Source organism: Puma concolor, chromosome C1 (genome assembly GCF_028749965.1).
Source record: "Puma concolor isolate L17-30 chromosome C1, mPumCon1.1.hap2, whole genome shotgun sequence".
Taxonomy (NCBI): Eukaryota; Metazoa; Chordata; class Mammalia; order Carnivora; family Felidae; genus Puma; species Puma concolor.
This window is the reverse complement of record NC_141674.1, coordinates 23,089,189-23,110,551: the sequence shown is the minus strand read 5'-3', so window position 1 is coordinate 23,110,551 and position 21,363 is coordinate 23,089,189. Positions and strand designations below refer to the sequence as shown.

Sequence of the window (21,363 nt, the reverse complement as noted above, 5' to 3'; positions counted from 1 at the left end):
TTTGTTTCCTCTTCCTACTTTGTTAAGTGTTTGGTTTTTTTTTTTTTTTTTTTTTTTTTTTTTTTTTTTTATCATGAAAGGGTTGGGGTAGGACCCACTTGTTGCTCTGGTTAGCCTCAGCTATCTTAGGCTTTGAAGTCTTATAGCAACACCTTGTGTGGGGTTGGTTTGCCAGCACAAAGTCTGCTCAGTCCTTAGCCTTAGGTTTTTTCTTTGCACTGTTCTTCAGAGGTGGTCTTTTTGCATCGTCTTGATGGTCTTTCAGTTCATCCTTTTGCCTCTAGGTAGGAAAGCAGTGTTTTATTTTAAAGATGAGAGTTCCCTTCATCCCATGCCCTTATCCCCATTTAAACAGTTGAGGAAATGGAAGCATGTTCTGCCTAAGGCAGCCCTTTTCCCTATGAGCGCAACGCTGGGCTCTCATTTGCCTAGTGTAACATTAGCGGTTCAGTGACTTATGAGGGAAACTGAAGCCCTGGGGAGGTCTCAGGAAGTTGGGAACAATTGGTTCACTTGATTAGAGTGTTTTTTTTTTTTTTACTCTGGGTTCTTGTTGGTAAATCAGTATTCAATTGTGGCACCCGGTATGGCACCTGCCTCACTGATCAAGGATGAGAGAGAAAAATGGTCTTGATAAAATCTAAATGGGGGTGTTCTGAGAACCCTGGATGGAGACATATGCAGGCGACTTGTGAGAAGTCCATTAATTTGAGGCTGATGAATTACCCGGGCAGGTGCCTCTGCCACGGGCTTCCTGATTCAGGGCAGAGAAATTTACTTTTCTGGCGCTGGTGATCTGGAGCAATCTCGTCCATTTTTCTCTTTTATTACCATTACATTTCAGGAAAGTGTCTGCTGAAGCTCCCCCCTCCCACACCCTCCTTTTCTAAATGTTGGGTTTATTGGATGACTCCACTAGGCTGGTGCCCAGCCTGCCCTGCAGTAAGGAGGACTCGGTCCATGAGCCGCCCACCCCAGGGTTCTCCTGTGGGTGTGACGGGTGGTGGCTGGCCAGCCAGCCGTTCATAATTGTCAGTGGTGCCGTAAATTCCCCTCCCTTTCCCTGCTCTGGGGATGGCTGAATCCAAATTTGAGGCAGCTGTGAATGGGCTGAGTTGGGGAATCTTTGGGCTGGGTGAGAGGGGGCATCTCCAAAGGGGACCCCAAATTCCTCTGCGTGAGTATTTCCCATCTGCCCAGCGAGACTCCGGACTGGAGGAAGGCACGCTGGGACTCGGAGTCCTTCTAAACACTAATGAGGACTAACACGGTTGAGGCTCCCCTGGTCCCAGGCTGGGTGTCACGTGCTTCACCCAAGTTACCTCCCCCACTCCTCATGACAGCCCCATTTCACAGATGAAGTACCAGGGCAGACGAGGTGGAGTGCCTTGCCCAAGGGCACAGGGACAGGAAGTGGCCTCCCTGGAACGCCAGCTCGGGCGGGGGACCCCACGCACCTTTGCAGGAGAGTAGGAGCACCGATGCGCGAAGGGAAGTTCCTGAGCGACGGTCCACGCAGCCCATTTTCTGTGCCCGCAGTGGGGGAGGCACGGCTAAGCAGCACCTGTTTCTTTCCCCTCCCTCCTTCTCTCTCTCTCTCTCTCTCTCTCTCTCATTCATTCATTCACTCATTCGCAATCCTATACGGAGTCCCTGTTGTTAAGTCTAGCTCTGAGTGGGAGAGGCGCTGCTGAGACTGCGGTGGAGAAAACCGTAATTTTGTCTTCATGGAGCTCAGAGTTAAGCAGGAAAGACAGAACACTGGGGGAAGTCAGGATGGTAAAAAGTAGAGTTTCCCGTGTTGGCGCCCTGAGGACAGAGGCAGGAAGACTGGGTTATATCAAGGAGGCCGCCCCACGGGCCTGCGTGGCTCCTCCCCCCGGGAGGTGGAGTCTCTTTCCTCCCCACTTACTTGGGCCAATAGATGGCAGGGGAAGCAGTGACGTCAGTGCCCACGTGGTTACCCGGTCAGAAACCTACTGAGAACAATCCCGGGGGCGGTCCTACTGGAGGATGAGGAACCCTGGTGCCTCGTTGTCCCCACAGGCAGCCAGCCAACCTCAGACCAGCCTGCAGAGGGAGACAACCACCCGGCTGAGCCCAGCCCGAGTCGTTAATTCTCGGAAATGTGAACTAAATCAGAGATTGCTCTTTAAACCACTAAGTTTGGGGTAGTTCGTGTTGCGGGATGAGGGAGCTGACACACGGGACCTTGAGATGGGTTTTCCTGAGAGCTCAGCTACTGCGTGAAGCTGCCGAGGGCCTTGATCAGTATATATCATTACGATAAGGTTAAGAAAGCCCAACGCGTCAGTGGTTAAGATGGAAATGTGTTCTTTCTTAGTAAACTCCTGGTATTAGCCATCAGGGGCTCATGTGATGGCTCCGGTGTGTTGGGGACCAAGCTCCTTCCATTTTGTTGCTTTGCCCTTCTAAGGGGTTAATCCCATCCGTTGATTGGGTCTGCCTCACCTCCCTGTCCACGTTTCAGTCAGAGGGAGGGGGATGTGAGGGGACACTTCCCTGTAAAGGATACGACCTGGGAAGTTTCGCGTACACATGCATGTGCGCCCCTGCTGCTCCTGCTCACATGCCATTGGCAGAACTTAGTCACATGACCTTACCTTGTTGCAGGGAAAGCTGGGAAATGTAGTCTTTTATTATTTGAAGTGGCGTTACCAGCTGACGTTTGAGGTTCTGTTATCAAAGAACATACACTGAGGGGTATTAGGTGGGCTCTGCCATTGTGTTCTGGGAATCGAGGTGGAGGTTGGTAGTGGGAGGGGGAAGAAGATGCATCCATTTTGTCTCATTTTCCTTGCCTCCTTCCCCAGGGACTCCTTTCTGCTTCTGTGAACTTTCTCAGCCTTGACACTGATGTGATTCTCGTTTTGCCTTAATTTGGCCCTCTGGTTATAAACATTAGCTCTGGGATGCTCTAAGCTAGTGAAACCAGCCTGCAAGTTTAGAGAGCTTCGATCCTGAGGGTGCCATATCCACACTGATGGCGTTTTCTCCATCTCCGATAATGAGTCCTGAAGCTCCTTGAACTAGCGGCATCAGGAAATTCAGGGACCAGTGGAATCATCGAAAGCATTTAGACACGGACCACATCGACATTGGCCACTAATAAAAGCTGATGTTTACTGGGTGCTTGCTGCCCCCCAGGTGCTATAGAGAGGGATTCATGGGTCGTCTCATTGTGCCTCTTGACAACTTGGGAGGTGGAGGCTGTCATTTCCCCATTGTGCACACGAGGAAAGTGGGGTTCATAGAAGCAAAGGCCTTTCGCGGTCGTGTAGCATTTGAGCAAATGACCCATAACCAGCAGCTGGCGCTGCCCTCCTCTCCCCTCCCCTCCCTGGAGCGACAGATCCCTTTACGGCCTCCGTCCTATTGCTCCTGGGGTCCCAGCCTGATCCCGGGTCAACCAGCCCGTCTGTAACAGTCCGTCTGTAAGCAGTCCGTCTGCCCAGGAATTGGTGAGGACAAGAGGCTACGGGACCAACACACTCGCTCCCTGAGGGCGTGGCTTATTCAGGGAACCAAAGCGTAGATCACACAGATTTGAGCAAATAGAGGTGGTGTCCGAAGGCAGTGTTTCCGTCACATGAGGCCATCCGATGAATCTACTTCGTCCTCCTTGGAGATTTCTGCCCAGGGACCCAGACTTGCTGCCCCGTCAGAACGCTGCCACCTGCTACAAGCCATGCAGTGTGGGGATGAGCTGTCAGAGCCAACGCTTGTCACAGACTCACTGTTTTTGACAAAATGGTGACGTCCACGGGGACCCTGGGTCTCAGCCACTCCGATCATTACATTGCTATATGTCATAGCTCCTAAGCTTTCATTGGCTCTTGTAGATTATATTTGAGCCTGGCTGCTTCCTGACAGCCAAGGGAGGCCCCTTAAGGTCAGTCCTGAGCTCCCTCCTTGTAACCAATGGAGGACAGAGTGATCCTGAGCGCACCGTGGGGTCCTGTGGACACGGTCAGGATTCAGGGCTTCAGCGAGGTCTGGAATAAATACCAGGACATCTAGACAGCGTGCCTTCTTCAGCCCAACCTTGTCGAACTTTGTCCCAGCCCAGATGTGGAGCAAGTTCTGGGAGACATGCCCGAGTGCAAGGCCCACACTCCCCTGCCCAAATGCCTTTGAAGGCTTTCTGTGGCTGGTCCTATAAAGAAGAAATTTCTCAATGTGGCCCCGAAGGACCTGCCTGGCCTGAGCCCAGCCTCTTTCCTGCTTTGTCTCACTTTCATTCCTTCCTTGTTTGATCTGCTCCAGCCGTACCTACCTTCTTTTATTATCACCTATTGCCTTGCTGATCTCCCACCACAGGGCCTTTGCACCTGCTATACCTTTTACCAGAATGCTGCTTTTGCCCATCGTCACCTGGTTAAATTATTCAGTGTCCTGCTAAATTACCCATTCCCTGGCTTTCCCACATAGCACCATGCACCTCCCTTTTCTAATATCTGTCACAGCTGGAGTTTTACATTTTATGTGTCTGCCATTGTTGTTATTATTATTATGTCTCCATTTTACAGGCCAAGTAATTGAGGCCCAGGCTGGTTAAGTAATTTGCCAAGTGTCACCCAGTTAGTGAGCTGGGATTTGGACACAGGTTTTCTGGCTCCGGAGTCCATGCTTTGAGAAATGCTGACGCAGCAGCTGTGGGAGGGGCCCAGGAACCTGAATCTTTAAAGAGCTCCCCAGGGGAGGCTGGCGCAGGGAATCGTGGGGCTGGAGCTTGGGAACCAGCACAACAGGGACCCAGAGGTGCATGGAGTGGAGCCGCTGTCCTAACAGAACACGCAGGCTGGAGGGGAGATGCCCCCTTATCAGGACCTTCAGTGCGAGGCTGAACCGGGCACCAGCTTCGGAGCCGGGAGGTCTGAGTTTGAGCCCTGCCTCCTCGCTCTCCTGCTGTGTGACATCCGCGGCCCTCCACAGCCTCAGTTGCCTCATCCGCAGAATGGGAATGGTGTGGGTTTGCTGTGAGGGATCGATGAGTGACCCCGCGTGGAGAATTGGTGATCCCTGCTGAACCGTGAGTCTCCTGCCCTCCCCCCTCCCCGACTTCACCACTGAACAACCCCACAGACTCGCCCTTTGTCCTGTGTAGGGGTCACCAGCTCCTGAGAGGCGGGAAGGGGCCGCCCTCCTCCCTGGGCCCTGAGTCACCGCCTGGAGGAAGGCTGCCTGGAGGGGGCGATGTCGGAGGAGAGCCCTGGGTGCTGCGGCCTCCCGCAGGGGCACAGGGCACCTGTAGCTAACAGCAGGTAATTGCCACGTCACTACGTCCTGGTGCCCCTTCTTCCTCTGCCCTGGCACACAGCTGCCCCATGGCCCTTGACCTTCTGCCCTGGGAGGGAGGTTGGGCATGAGTGTGGCTGCTGGAGGCGGGTGAGAAAGGAGGCTCAGCATCCTTGAATGACGTCCCCTGGGTCACTCGGCAAGTCGGTGTCAGTGGGGCTTCTGGCTCCTTCCAGGCACCCTGTGATCACTGTGAGACCCTCTTCCCTGGGTGGTGTCCCCGAACAGCTGGGACTCACAGTGAGCGGCCACATCACCGCTGGCATCTTTCCTCCCAGGCACCTGGTGCTCCCTCCTCTCCACCGTCCCGGTGAGCGTCGGGGCTGCTTTCATTAGGGGACGTTCTCCTGGGACAGATGCAAACCATGTCTTTACAGAACTCACAGGGTCTGTTCTCTCCCGCGTCACCTGTCCTAACGCGTTCCCCTCTCGGTGGCGTCTTTCTGCTTCTTTCTGAATCAAATTTCAAAACCTGTAGCGTGGCAGGCCAGCTGAAAAGGCCGTGTTTTGATTCAAAACCCACAGTCTTAAGGGCATAGTGCGGATCTCTCCTCCTCCGCGGTAGAGCCTTTCCACCCTGCTGATGAAAGGCCGTTGGCCGGTGCCTGCAGGGTCATTTGTCCTTGGGGAGGCAATAAGCCCTCTTCCAAAAGTACTCCAGGAGGGAGACGGGTCTCTGCCAGTGCTACCCCGCACTGTGCCCTGTGGGGCTGGCTCCCTCCTCCCCAGGGGCTCCCGCCTCAGCTCCGCTCTGGAGAAAATCGTACACTTCCCAAACCTTAGAGTTTGAGCTCCACACCCTGTATGCAAAAAAGAACTGGGACACTCAGTACTTCTCTCTCCCCGGTCTGTGGTCCAGAGGGGTTTTTGAGGCCGCACTATCTCAACCCCTCTCTCTTTCTCCCCCTCGTGTCTCTCCGCGGAAGGGACTCCCTCTTATCTGCAGCTCTGCTGTTTTTCTCTCCCCGAACTCCTACTATTCATGCACTTTGCACCTGCCAAGCTGTCTCCCTCAAACTGTAGAGATGCTTCTTCTATGCCACAGATCGCTTTCCTGGATGTTCCAAGTATTCTGACCTCAATACAGTTGTGTTTGAGAGATGTGGGAAGCCCCGGGTCTGCATACTTCTCCGCCGTCTTAACTCCTCTCTGGAAAGGCCATATTTTGAGCCCACGCCCTTCCTCAGCCCCCTCTTGCCCTCTCCCCACAGTGGGCGGGTCCCTGTCCCCAGGGAAAGCGGCTCCCACTAGTGGAAGGTCACTGGGGGCCAGGCCCCGCTCTGACCACTGTCCAGCAGGTGCCCCGACAGAGCCTCAGGGCAGCCCCGTGAGCTGGGCCTCAGGACCCCACTTACAGACACACAGCCTGAGACTCGGGGTGATGGGACGTGCCTGGTCCACACAGCCGCTAAGGAACAAGGCCGGAATACGAACCCACGACTGCCCGGCCTCCTCACCGCCCTCCCCGCTCCCCCTAGGACCTCGCGGTGATGTGCAGAGGCGAATGTGGTGGTGGTGTCGCTAAGCATGTGGGGTTGATGATGCTGACAAGGGGGTGCTGAGTGCGAGGGGCTGGCGCAGGTTGCTGGGGGGGCCTGATTCCCTGCGGAACCTCTTCAACGGAGCAGAGGGATTCCTGTCGCTCGACAGAGGCAAGGGCTGGGTCTGGGGAAGGAGGTGGAAGCCGAACTGTAGCGGCCCCTGTGCCCAACGGAGGAGCTTGCGAATGATCCCCAGTGCTCTGGTGGTTGGTAAAACGTCCCAACCCTGCGGTCAGATTTGTATTAGGATGAGCCCTCTGGCCCTGGAGAGGGGGAGGCCAGAACCAGGAGGCCAGGAGGGGGCAGGCTCAGCTCATGCAGGGCAGGCGGGGAGGGCGGCATTTAGGGGGGTCCAGGCTTCCCAGTCAACAGGACTTCGTGATCGATTTCAAGGCAGAAGGTAGGAGTGCAGGTGAACCCCAGGTTTGGGGCCCGGGGGTCTAGGTGGGCAGTGCCTGGCAGGGCCATCGCCGAGATGGGACCTGGAGGAGGAAGTTCAGAAGGGAAGGACGGGAGCCCCAGTGGGCGTGCAACGTTCTTTGTGGGTGCAGCTGGGCCATGAGCCCCGAGAGGCCGGCCCTGGTCTGTCTGGTGTACGTGCTCCTCAAGCATGGGGCTCGCTGGGTGTTCGCTGGAGGAAAGAAAGAAGGAAAGGCAGGCGGGCAGCCTCATGCAATAGCGTCCTGTCCTCAAAAAGGCAACTCCCGGAGCTCAGTGGCTGGGCCAGGGCAGAGGGGGGCAGGGCAGGGCAGGCTCCTGGCGCAGGTCAGCGGTGGGGCTGAGCGCCTAGGGAAGCTGAGAATCCAGCCCTGGGCGGTAAAGGCAGAGGGGGCAGAGGGGAGCCACGGGAGGCTTTGGATCTGAGGAGATGGGATCAGACACCCCAGCCTGGCAGTGAGGCTGAGTCCCTCTAGGAGGAGAGGGGTGTCCTGGCCACCGGCCATGGGATGTGAGACTTCAGGAGTTCCCGCTGTGCAGTAATGGGAAAGAGGGAGCCTGCTGCTCCCTCGACCCTGCAGGGAAAAGAACCACCGCTGCCTTTCCTGCCACCAGGCCCCGGCCCCTCTCGCTCCCTCCAAGCAGCAGGTGATGAATGACTTCCAGGAGGACCCTGGGCACGTTACTTAACCTCTCTGAGCCCTAGTTTCCTCATTCGTAAACTGGAAATAATAACAATAATAATAACAACCACCCAGAGAGTTGTTGTTGTTGCTTAGACCCGGGTCGTGCCGACAAGCTCTCGGTATGGGCTGTCGCATGAAAACACTTTTCTTTACGTCTGATCGGCAATTTTCCCTTTGGAATCAGGCTCCGCTCCCATCCCTGCCTGTCCGTCGTCAGACTGCCCACTCAGATGAGCCAGCGCGTTTCCCTTTAAGCTCAGCTGCAGTGAGAGGGGTTCAGCCAAAGAGCCCAGGCCCGCACAGGCCAAGTCTGCCTCGGCAGCAGAGCGGGTCCCTTCCTGCTCCCAGACCTGAACTTTCCGCCGCAGCCCCCCTGACTGTTCCCTCAAACACCTGCTGTTCCTAACTTTGTGCCTTTTCTTCCTTGAAGTTGCCGCTTTCTGGAACAGCCCCTTCTAAATTCTTGTTCTTAGGGGCGCCTGGGTGGCTCAGTCGGTTAAGCGTCCGACTTCGGCTCAGGTCAAGAGCTCACGGTTCGTGAGTTCGAGCCCCGCGTCTGGCTCCGTGCTGACAGCTCGGAGCCTGGAGCCTGCTTAGGATTCTGTGTCTCCCTCTCTCCCCTCCCCGCCCCCTGCTCCTGCCCCCTGCTTGCACTCTCTCTCTCTCTCTCAAAAATACAAATAAGAACATTAAAAAGAATTCTTGCTCTGCCCACATGCTGCGCATCCTTCGGGGCCCCAGCAAGCTCACAGACCTTGACCCCTAGGTCAGAGTTTCTCAGATTCAGCCCTATGAACATTTGGGCTAGATTATTTTTTTTTGGGGGGGGGTGCGGGCTTTCCTATGCATGATAAGAGGCTTTGCAGCATGCCCAGCCCCTCTCCACTATGTGCCATTAGTGCCCCCGAGTCACAACAATTGAAAATATCCCCAGAATTTGCCCAATGTCCCCTGGGGGTGGCCAGAATCCCCCCCTTGGCTGAAAACTACTGGTGTAGAGGACGAATAGACTTGGGTAGAGATACGAATCTTTGTTCCTCTCCCGCCCCTTCCTTGCTGGGTGGCCCCGGACTTAGTTCTGGACTTCTCAGAGCCTTGATTTACCCACCAGGCTGGAGCAGATGGTACCATCAACCTCACAGGGTCCTGAAACGGACTAAACCGATCGTTCATGAGAAGGCCTGATACATACCAGGTGCTCAATGAATACTGGAGGCTGTGGTTCGCTCACAAAAGCCACTGATGCCGCGGCATCACCCCCCTGTCACCCCCTGACCTGGGGAGGATTCTGGGTGGGGATGCTGGGCTGGAGAATCAGCCCTGGGATTCTACGACTGTCTCAGCTCACATGTCACTTCTTCCGAGAGGCCTTCTTTGACCCCCTGAGACCCTCACCTCTTTCACGTTTCCCCCGGTTCCTCTTCTAGGATACGGCAGTGGTGGGTGGGCTGATGGCGCCTGGGCCAGGCTTCGTGGGAGCAGAGCGTCCCCACGTTCGGGCCAGGGAAGGATTCATCCCTAGCCAGAGGCCAGCCGTGCCGCATAGAACTCAGGATGCCGCTTCCCGCCTCTCTGCAAGCTGGTAGATAAACCCCCAACACTGATGTGCATGGAGCCCACAGCGCACTCTGTTTTGGCCAAGAAAAACAGGATCCAGGTTCCCCCAGTCACGTCTGCTTGTCCTTTATTTTTTAAGTTAGTTTATTAAAGATGCTTTTTTTTGGGGGGCGCCTGGGTAGCGCAGTCGGTTGAGCGTCCGTCTTCAGCCGGGTCACGATCTCGCGGTCCGTGAGTTCGAGCCCCGCGTCGGGCTCTGGGCTGATGGCTCAGAGCCTGGAGCCTGTTTCCGATTCTGTGTCTCCCTCTCTCTCTGCCCCTCCCCCGTTCATGCTCTGTCTCTCTCTGTCCCAAAAATAAATAAACGTTGAAAAAAAAAATTAAAAAAAAAAAAAGATGCTTTTTTTTTTTACGTTTATTTATTTTGAGAGACACAGAGAGCGTGTGAGCTGGGGAGGGACAGAGAGAGAGGGAGAGAGAGAATCCGAAGCAGGCTCAGTTCGTGCAGAGCCCAATGTGGGGCTCGAACTCATGAATCGTGAGATCATGACCTGAGCCGAGATCAAGAGTCGGATGCTTAATTGACTGACCCACCCAGGAGCCCCTTGCTTGTCAGGTAAACACAACCTAGGATGGGCCCAGCACACAGGAGGTCCTTCCTCACCACTTAATCATCATGGCAGAGGGGTCAGGAGGCCTGGTTCTGGCTCTGTTCTGATGGTCTGTCTGTCTGTCTCTCCCCTTGCCTCATCTTTGGCCATGAGAGTAGGTCCAGGCACATGCTAAGTCTTTTCCACATGTTCCCTCATTTCATCCTCCCCTGACTTCTATCGGTAGGCTCTTGGATTGGCCCCAGGAGGAACTGAGGCTCCAAGAAGCTCAGAGACCCCATCGGATGACGAGGCCGGGAGGCAGTGGGACTGGGATTGGAACGAGGTCTGCCCGACTCCCAAGGCCTTGCGATCACAACACAGTAGGGTCCCCCGTGTGACTGGGGCAAGACCCAGATACGAGACAGCAAGAAGAAAAAGTGGGGGAGAAGGAAGGAGGTGTGAGAGGGAGAGAAAAAGAGACATCTTGTCCCCAAACTTCAGGGGGACCTTGAGAGACCCCTTCTCCTTTTTGAGCCTCAGTTTCCCATCTGAAAAACGGGGGGAAGGAAGGTGGACCAGATGGCTGTAAGGGCTGCTGCCTTTAGACCCAGGTCCGGTCTGCCTCTTGGAAGGGCAGCATCCAGGCTGCCCTGATGGGAGTGGAGTTAGGAACCTTCTAGAAGAGGCCACCTGGGGGGTCTGCCCCTGAAATAGGTGAAATGGGGCCCAGGGCACATGGGGCAGCTTCTAAGGAGGATGGGCACAGAGGAGCTTCTGGTGACACACCCTAGCCACAGAGGAGGGGACAGCGGGCGTTCCCGTCTCACAGGCCTGTGACTCACCCGGACGTTGTCGTCTGTCACCCAGTCGAGCACCTGAGAAGCAGCAGCAGCGGAGAGGATTCCCACGGGTTCCTCCCTCCAGGCGCTGTGACAAAGGAGTGAGGTGTCTGTGTAGTCTTGGGGGGGCAGATGACGACCTGCCCTCTCCAGGGACGAGGGGCTGGCTGAGCGGAACGTGGGCAGGGCGACGCCTTCGAGGCTCCAGGGAATCTTAACGCTGGACCTCTCTGGGTCCCCCTTGTAGTCCTGGCCAGTGTCCGGGGCCCACGGGGCAGCACCCGGCAGCCCTTCCTGAGCATCCCTGCTTCCCACCATCCTCCAACCTGGCCCTACGTGACCTCGCCCCTCACCACCCCTGCTCCCTTCTCCAGATTCCCCAGTGACAGTGGGGATTCTGGTTCCCTGTGTGGCCCGGGAGCAGAAAGCCCTCCTCGCTCCCAGCTGGTCCCCACTCCCCCCAGCGGAGACCGACACTCGCCCGGGTCCCTGGGATCTGGGTCCTGGGAGGGGTGGGGACCCAGCTTGGCTTCTGCCCTCAGAGGCCTGGGGACACAGCTGGGCGTTGGGAGCCAGCGGAGGATGGCCGGGCCGGAAGTCCTCCAGAGGCTCCCTCCACACCCGGGGGGCAGGCCGCCGGCTCCAGAGGGCTGGGGACACACGGAGCTGGGAGGACTGACTGCTGGCGTCATCCATCCACGTGCCAGTTACGTCCTGATGGTGCTCAGGACGGTCCCTACTCTGCAGGGGATGAGTCACACAATGCGGGGAGCATTTCACCCCTCCCCCCGCCCCCGGGGACCACAGGTGACGGTAGTGGTGGTGTGAATGGAGTCCCGTGATAGAAATTCCCACGAAGTGTTTGTGACAGGCCAGGCGTTGTCCCTTTGCTCTATGTGGACACATGGAATAAACCTTGCAGCAGTCCTGTGAGGTTCATGCTCTTTCCCCCCCATTTTACAGACGAGACACAGAGAGGTTGAGTAACTTGCCCAAAGACACACTTCGTGGCAAAGCTGGGGACTGAACAGAGTCCGTGGTTGTAACCATTATTCTAGGAGACGGCTCTAACGTTACTACCCTCGGGGCGCCCGGGTGGCTCAGTTGGTTGAACATCCGACTTTGGCTCAGGTCATGATCTCATGGCTCGGGAGTTCGAGCCCCACATGAGGCTCTGTGCTGACAGCTCGGAGCCTGCAGCCTGCTTCCGATTCTGTGTCTCCCTCTCTTTCTGCCCTTCCCCCACTTGCATGCATGCATGCTCTCTCTCTCTCTCTCAAAAATAAATAAGCGCTAAAAAAATTAAAAATAAATAAAGTGACTGCCCTCAGGGAGCTGCAAGCCCAGACTGGATGAAGGGAGACTTCATTTCTGGCTGTTGGGAATCGGAAAAAGGCTTCTCTGGGGAGGGCGGCAGTTTGACTCAGTCCTAAATAAGGTGGCGAATTTTTGAGGAGGCAAAACTTAACCTGTCAGTCAAGGCTTTTATTTCACACAACACAAACTCAATCTGGCTAATGTAGCAGAGAAGTTGTCAGGAACTTTCTTTCCAAAGTGTGGGCTGGAGACATCTGATTAACAGGAAACTCGAAACGTGGCTGCGTCCAAGTGTCTGAGGAGATGGGGAAAGATGGCCTCCGGCAGGTGGGTTCTCCCTAAGTGTAGACAGGGGCTTCAGTTGCTAGGCAATGACAGACGATTGCTCCACATCACAATAGAGGACCTTTGTGTGGAGGGAGGAAAAGTTCCAGACACACCCGGGTTAGCCCCTCTGTTCGGCTGGAACAGAAAGACAAGAACAAGTTTCTGCTTTTACCAAAACATGCATCACGGCTCCGACTGAACCCTCAGAAAAACGAATGAGGCTGGGGTGGGCCGGGGGATTCGCCGTGTTTGTTCGAATCAAAAAAGTTGGGAGGAAAGATCCATCCATGAGGGTCCTTGTCCTTGAAACACCCTAAATGACTCACTGCTCTCAGCTCTTGCGTGACCATGTGTGGCCCAAAGTGGACACAGGCACCTGCCCAAACGTGGTGGCCTCTCCAGCCCCCAGGGAGGCTCCAGCCTTCTCCACGTCTGCCACCACCTCTGTATCACTTTTGGAAAAAAATGAGGTGGGGACAGGGGGGCGGGGATCCAGTTTGGGTGGGTTCAACTCCCAAATGGCAAAAAGGAATAAGAATTCTTCAGGCTGCTCTTCCCCGCCCCCCCCCCCCCCCCCAACATTCAGAAAAAGAGACTCAGGTTCTTGAAGAGGCAGGAGGTAGTGACTTAGAAAAAGCAAGGAGGAAGTAGGTTTTAATTTTCTGGAATGTAAAGAAAATATTTATCTAATTTTCTGGACTGTAAAAATATTCGAATTCTTGAACACAAAGGACAAGACAGGGCATTGAGTGACTTTAAAGTTTCTCTACAGGCTGATGAGAGAATCCCGGCCAAAAGTTTACAAATCTGGTAAATTTCTTATTACCAGTCACACCCCAAATGTCAAACAGCGGTGAATGGATTATTTTTCCCCATCCCAGCCCTGCAGATGGGATCATTTCCTATTCAGACTCCAAGTGCCCTTTATGAACCATGGACTTCCTTTCATTATTTTTTAAAATGGTCACTGTCATAATCTTTTGTGTCTGTTTGTTTTAAAAGCAATTTCCACTTTGGCTTTTTCTAGCTTGAAGTCCACCAGCCCGACTCTTCAAGAAAACAAAACAAAAATCCTGCCTCCCCAATTGCTAGTTCAACCTCCATAGGTAAAACCAGGATAGAAAAGTAGGAAGATACAAAAATAGAAACGTGCCACATATCAATAGTGATTACCTCGGGGGACAAAACTCAGAGGTCATGCTCTGTGCTACTGACCAGCCACAAACATGGGCCAATTTGAAGGATCTGGAGGGATCACATGCTGCTTGGAAGACAGGGGGAACCTTAGATTTCTAAGTCATGGGGCTCGGGAGCTCTCAACAAGTTACGGACGTTTTTGTTTCCAAAGCAAAGGAATGGGGTCACCTGTAGGCGGGAAGCACCGGCTGGAAGCACTGGCGGGCATCTGAGGCTGCGGCGGAGGGGGGCGGGCTTTGGGCGGAGCCCAAGGTCCAGGGGGCGGGGCCCTCGGGGTCGGGCCTTGTGACGCCGGCTGGCGCCGGAAGGCCCTTGGCTCATCAGGCTCTGTGACGCCCCCTCGTAAGTAAGACCCTGCCGGCACCGCCCTCGCCATTTCGCCCGCAGCCACCTGCAGCTCCGGGTCCTTCGTTCCCCTGAGCACCAAGCGCGACACAGGGGACATGAGAAGAGGGATGTTGATGAGGCTGCAGCTGGGGCTGCTGCTTCTGGCGCTGCTCCTGCCCCAGGAGGTTTCTTCCCAGGGAACCACCGCGGCGGCGGCGGCGGCCGCCGCCACCACCACCAAGGCCTCAGCCACGGCCGCTACCACCAAGTCAGGCGTGTGCGCCCTCCAGTCTACGGTCAGCGTTGTGCTGGTGTCGCTCTTCCTTCTTCTCCACCTCCACTGTTGAGAAACTCAGGCCGAAAAACATTTTCACCTTTCCAGCTCATCCTTCGCAACCCCATCCTAATGGTCCCCGCGTATCTAGCGTGGCAAAAGGAAGCCACAGGTCCTCACGAAATCTACGAATTCCACCCCCTCTTTTACGGACGCGGACGGTGTTGAGCGTGGCCGATCTGGTTCGGAGAACATCTGAAGACGTTGCCTGGGCGCTAAGTCTGCGGCGTTTTGTGCACCAGACTGAACTTAGCGAGCGATCTTTTTAACGGGGGGTTTAAGGAATGTGGACTCTGAAAACTCTGCCATGCCAAGAAGAATCAATTTCACCTGGATCTAGAAAAAAAAAAAAAAAAAGGATGAGATGTAGAGGGGAGATGTTTCATTTTGATTCACCAGATCTGTAAGGCCATTAAAACCATCTGGTAATACCAGAAGCTTCTGTGGTTCTTTGGCCGTCCATTGGAAGGGGCGTCTAGGTGTTACTGGAAATCAGGGTGAATTTGATGCGGGCCTACCTGTAAATTTTTACATTGTTCAGCTTTCACCGTTTCCTTGGGAACTGAACTCTTTCCTCTGTGGTTTTGGATTTAACGGCACGTCTGGCTGTGTATGGAGGAATTGATATGTGCCAGAGCAATGGTGGATTGGAATCTACCCCCAATCCAAACATAATGGGGTCCATCTTGCTAAGGCCGTTATAAAGGCATGTAGTAGACACCTGCCATCGAACATTCCCATCCACCAAGAGTTCATTTAGCTACCGCACTTAACCTGCTTCTGTAGAATAGAAATGCTTTAACTTTATTATGATTTTGTTTTAAGTTTATTTTTGAGAGAGACAGAGCGTGAGTGGGGGAGGGGCAGAGAGTGAGGGAGACCCAGAATCCAACACAGGCTCCAGGCTCCGAGCTGTCAGCACAGAGCCCGACGCGGGGCTCGAACTCACGAGCCGTGAGATCATGACCTGAGCCAAAGTCGCTTAGCCGACTGAGCCACCCAGATGCCCCAAAATGCATTGACTTTAATCCTAAAATGCTGCTTTTCATGAACAGATAGATGGGGCCCTGCTTTCTCTGAGCCATGCTAACTAACACGAGTCGTACCCCACGGAGGTAGGTGGTGGGTTTTTTTTTTTTTCTTCATTTCTCGAGAAACGGTATTTCTTCTAAACACCATCTCTGGTCACAGGGTTTGACCTACGGCGTGTGTTCTGCTGAGCAAAGGCCTGGGTGGGAGTCCAGAGGGGCCACGAAGAGGGCACTAGGCACTAACCAGACCAAACGCCAACGCAAAATCATGGGTTCCTCTCCCCTCCCCGCCCTCCAATTTGGGAAGCTGTGACGTCATGTGCTGCTCACAAGCCTTTGGGGTCCACGGCATCAGACACACCTTTCAACAAGCCGTTTGTGAAGGGTTTCCTATTATTCCACGTTTTGGGATGTGTTTTTTAGGGGCACCTCTATGGTTTGCAATATGTGACTTTCACATAGTATATAGCGTATCTTCCAGTGATTATCACCCCACATCACACTCAGCGTGAGCGCCTTAGAGCAGTCGACTTTCACGTCTGCCATTCACACCATTCTTTCTGCCACTGCGTTACGTCGCCACGTTCTAGATGCTCTAGTACACTGCTATCACTTTTGGCTTTACAGGGTTACACTTTTAAAATTTTTTTTTTTAAGTTTATTTATTTTTGAGACAGAGAGAGACAGAGCATGAACGGGGGAGGGGCAGAGAGAGAGGGAGACACAGAATCGGAAACAGGCTCCAGGCTCTGAGCCATCAGCCCAGAGCAGGGCTCGAAGGGATTTGGGCTCCGAAGTTATTCTCTGCTTGGCTGCGTAGACTTCCATTCTGTTCCTGCTCAGCTTGGTATCCAGAAACAGACTCAGGAGGCCATCGGTGCAGGTTTCTGGAATTCTCTCTCTGTGTAGCTCCCTCTTCTCTGCTACTGCCCTGGTAGGTTCTAGCCACCCCTACCTCCCCAAACTCAGATCTGCCTCTTCAACTCAGTGAGACTGCCCCTTTCTAGCTCCGTTACCCCCTGCTTGTGCTGTGGCCTGACAAACGCCTCCCGGTTGAAAGCTGGTGTGTTTTTAGGCCTCCCCTCATTTGCTTCCCTTCTCTCAGAGATCACAGTCCTTCACTGCTTGTTGTCCACTATCTGGAATAACCGTTTCATGAGTCTTGCCCACTTCTTTGTTTATTTACAGGGGCGGCAGGAGGGAGTGTATATATTCCATCGCGACCAAAGCCAAAGTCACAAGTGTAGGTTTTAGCGTCGAACACACTTTAGATTCTGCCTCCGCTAGTTACTTGCTGTGTGACCTCGGGCATGTCACTTGGCCTCTCAACCTGTATATTCTCATACATAAGAGAATGGCCGGTACATGGTGGGTAAGTGTTCAATAGATGAAAAGCATTATTATGAATAAGAATGGTCCCCGGGCTTCTACAAGATGCGACAATAACTAAATCCTGGTAATGAAGATCCCAGAAGATCCCAGAAGACCACTATCTCTCTGCAGCCTTAACTGGCCCTTTAAGTGATGGATTGTACTTGTAAATATTTAAGCAGCCTTGGTTGCTCTGCATTAAAAGTGTGGAAGTTTCTATTGAGCTCCTGTCGGCTGGTTTTAACATCTTGCCACTGACCCATTCAGAGCGTGGTATCTTCTCGGGTGGCTCCAAGGGGCCCCTAGTGAATTCCGAGGCGTCTCTATGAAGGGGCTATTGCTGGAATCTCATTCCGAGGCTGTTTTTCCCACCAGGCGCCTCCCTCCAGTTTACCAGGAAATCAGAGCCTTTCATGCTAACTGGCTTCCAATCACGGTTAATGCGGGAACTAGAGTTCCAGAAGGCAGGCCCTGGAGGGTGCATTCATCCCCCCCTGTGTCGGGAGCTGTCAGGGCAACCTCTGAGGGGGTGGGAAGGAGGATCGGGAGGGAGAAGTGAGGTGAAATGGGCCTCTAAGCATGTCTGTTTACTCCCTTTTGCTCCCAGCTATCTTTAAATGGAATCAAAATATCCCCTAATCCTCTTTATCTCAATTCAGTGCTTCTAGAGAAGAGATACTTGACATTTAAGGTTGTAGGAAAAGGGAAGAAAGTACCAGTGTGAGAGAGACATAATATTTGCTGGAAACCATAGCATGGAGAAATTTCAGGGAACTCACGTTAGGAGCCTCCTTAATTTCTTGGAAAACAAAACACCAGATGAGAGAAGGCGGGACCACACCGGGGTCCTCCTGCTGGGACAGGTTGTCAGGATGCTTGACGTGCAGAGTTTTGCCCTTGGTCCTCCACTTGGCGTCCCCCATTAGCACGGAGGCTGTGATGTCCCCTGATAAGACTTTCTGCCTTCTTAGCCCTGCGAAAGCTGGTCCTTTTGTCGTCCATCCCCTGTCAGCAAAACAGATCTTTGTGAGGCTGAAGAACTGTGGCCCCTGCTACCCCCTTCTTCCCCATTTGTGTGTCGGCTCCCCAGAAATAGTGAGACACGTGCTGCACATGAGTGGGCCATTTAGCAGGCGCTCAGGATGCCATCACCCTGCGGCTGAACACTGCGGGGGCTGACCGCACCGGGATCCAGAAGAGGGGTCTTTGGTCTTGATCCTGAGAGAGACAGACATTCTCAGTGTCTTTTTTTAAAAAAAAAATTTTTTTTTAACATTTATTCATTTTTGAGACAGAGAGAGACAGAGCATGAATGGGGGAGGGTCAGAGAGAGAGGGAGACACAGAGTCTGAAACAGGCTCCAGGCTCTGAGCTGTCAGCACAGAGCCCGACGCGGGGCTTGAACTCACGGACCGCGAGATCGTGACCTGAGCCGAAGTAGGACGTCCAACCGACTGAGCCACCCAGGCACCCCTTCTCAGTGTCTTTAAATGCTCTGTGTCAGAGCAAGAGTTTGGCAAACCGCGTGTGTGATGCCCACATCAACGGACCCGGAGCAGGTATCTGTTGGTTAGTGGAAAGACAGCACGCCTGGTCTGTGTTCTTAGAAACACGGAAACATGGCGGCATTCACTTTGAATGTGTTGTCCCCGGATCGTAGTCCTTTCTTAGAATTTCCGAGACGTACATGTTATCAAATCCAGAGCTTTCGGAGCACGTTGCCAGACTGTCCGTGTTCAAATCTTGGCCGTCTGTAAACTATTTGACCGTAGGCAAACGACCTCACCTCTCTGGACCTCAGTTTCCTCATCTGTAAAATGGGGATAATAACAGTACCCACCTTCTAGGGTTGCCCTGATGATCGAAAGCATTTGCCATTATTATCTTTATTTTTTTTTTTAAATTTTTTTTTTCAACGTTTATTTATTTTTGGGACAGAGAGAGACAGAGCATGAACAGGGGAGGGGCAGAGAGAGAGGGAGACACAGAATTGGAAACAGGCTCCAGGCTCTGAGCCATCAGCCCAGAGCCTGACGCGGGGCTCGAACTCACGGACCGCGAGATCGTGACCTGGCTGAAGTCGGACGCTTAACCGACTGCGCCACCCAGGCGCCCCTGCCATTATTATCTTTAAAATGGTTATCATCGTAATTAGGATGCCCATGGGAAACTTGTGATTGATGTGCCCACGGGCAGATTATGAGAGCATTTCTGACTGCTGCAGAAACGGCCGTGAACGAGGCAGGAGAGCTGGGTTCTTGTCCTGCGCCTGCCTCCAATTCACGTATATTCTTGCAGCAGTCTTTCCCCTCACTCTGAGCCTAAGTTCGCTCCCCTGTTAAAGGGGACCGTGGTCCTGTTTGACCACTAAAGCGCCTCCAGGCCAATAGGTTTGCGAATAGAAGAATCCAGAAAATAATGTACTTCTTTGAACAGGACAAACAGCTCCTTGACCGTCTTACTGACTCTTCCAAATAGTTCCGCAGAACTCGTTCTGTGGGCAAATCCAAGGTGAACGTCACACCTGATGTCTGATAACTTCTGAGTCAATTGTGCTTCCAGCCAGGATTCTGGTCCACTTAATCGGCATTTATTGGAAACCATCATGTGCTAGGCAGTGTGATAGGATTGGGGATCATAGGAATCCATTCATTTCTTCTTTCATTCATTTATTGATCCAACCCATAGGTATCTTGCACCTGCTCTGCGTCAAGCACTGTTCTAGGGACTAAGAATACAACCATGAAAAAAGTAGGGACAAGGGTCTCACCTTGCCGCGACATTCCAGAGAGGAAGGCAGCTAAGAAACGATCAGCAGTTGCGGGATGGTTTCAGACAGTGGTGGTGCACTTGAAGGAGACATACGAGGACCATGCGCGGGAAGGAGGCCTGGGGCGGCGGGGGGCTGGGGAGGGGGCATGTAAGTTCAACAGGATGAAGTGACAATTAAGCAGAGGCCTGGATGTGGGAAGGCGCTGGCCACGAGGGACCCGGGGCAGAGGACGCCAGGCAGGGATCAGTAAATGCATAGTCCCGGAGGTGAGTTTGTTTTTTTTTTCTTTCTTTAATTTTATTTTTAAGTTTATTTATTTATTTTGAGAGAGAGAGAGAGAGAGAGAGAGAGAGAGGGAGAAGGAGTAGGGGAGGGGCAGAGAGAGTAGAGAGAGAGAGAGAGACAGAATCCCAAGCAGGCTCCTCACTGTCAATGCAGAGTACATGCGGGGCTCGAAACCATGAGCTGTGAGATCGTGACCTGAGCCAAAGTCAGGAGCTGGCCACTCAACTGACTGAGCCACCCAGGCACCCCCAGAGGTGAGTTTTTAAAGAAAAGAGGTGGCTTTTAGAAGATTTTTTTTACGCAGGAGAATGAATTGGTTAGCTCTGTCATGCGGGGTGGCACTGGAGAGTATGAGACAGTGCCATGGGGCACAACTTTCTGGGATGGGATCCCAGCTCAGCCGCTGACTGTGATCAGGGGCAAGTGACCCAACCTCTCTGTGCCTCAGGTTGCTAATTTGTCAGATGAGGCCGACAGCAGAATCACAGTCTTGTAGTTACGGGTAAAGCGGTCGTCCACGTACTCGTCTACTTTCTAGCACACAGCAGGTGCTGTCCAAATGTGGGCCATTATTACATTTCGGAGAGCTGACCTGTGTATACAGGTAACACGGGGCAAGAACAGAGGGTGGAGACCAGCGAGATGATGGCGGGGGTCCTTCTAGGCTGGTGAATTTCTGAGTGAAAGGCTGGACAACTATTTGCTTGCTAAAGCAGGATAGAGATTAGTACTTCTGTCTTGTTTACATTAAAAGGTTTAGCAAAACATTCTTTCTAAGTAATGCAGAGGTGCCCAGAATTAGGACTAATTTGAATTAATGAGACTCTGTTGTACCTTTAAAGACAAATCTTTCCAGGGGCGCCTGGGTGGCTCAGTCAGTCGAGCGGCCAACTTTGGCTCAGGTCATGATCTCGCAGTTCATGGGTTCAAGCCCCACGTCGGGCTCTGTGCTGACAGCTCGGAGCCTGGAGCCTGCTTCGGATTCTGTGTCTCCCTCTCTCTCTGCCCCTCCCCCACTTGTGCTCTGTCTCTCTCTCTCTCAAAAATAAATAAAAACATTATTTAAAGACAAATCTTTCCATATGGCCCTTGAAAATATGAAAATGTAATTACAATATTCAGAAAGTCCTCTTGAGTTTTAGAAGAATCTTATCAGAGTGTACTAGGAAAGTTTGTGAATTTGGTAAAATCCTCCTTCGGGACACTTAGACCTTTTTCACACCCCAGATGCCCGGGGTTCAAATCTCAGCTCTGTCCCTCACCAACTATGGGACGTTGAGCAGGTCACCAAAAGCTACTCACCCCCATTTTCTCCTCTGCTGATTGTGGACAACTATAGAACCTACCCTTTATGGGTTCTAGGGAGAATTAAATGAATAAATATCAAGATCTTAGAGGGGCGCCTGGGCGTCTCAGTGGGTTAAGCAT

The 21,363-nt window shown here is 53.2% G+C and overlaps 1 long non-coding RNA gene across 2 annotated transcripts; it reads right to left on the bottom strand.

The window, feature by feature from the left end:
• Positions 1–12,437: 12,437 nt before the first annotated feature.
• LOC147577882 (uncharacterized) lies at positions 12,438–14,057 on the bottom strand. 2 transcript variants are annotated; one of them, XR_015254149.1, is made up of 2 exons: positions 13,791–14,057; positions 12,438–12,752 (listed from the first exon to the last, which is right to left on the bottom strand). It is a non-coding gene; the product is annotated as an uncharacterized LOC147577882 (long non-coding RNA). The 2 variants fall into 2 exon arrangements; XR_015254150.1 differs by having other exon boundaries at positions 12,438–12,628.
• Between the last annotated feature and the right edge of the window lie 7,306 nt (positions 14,058–21,363).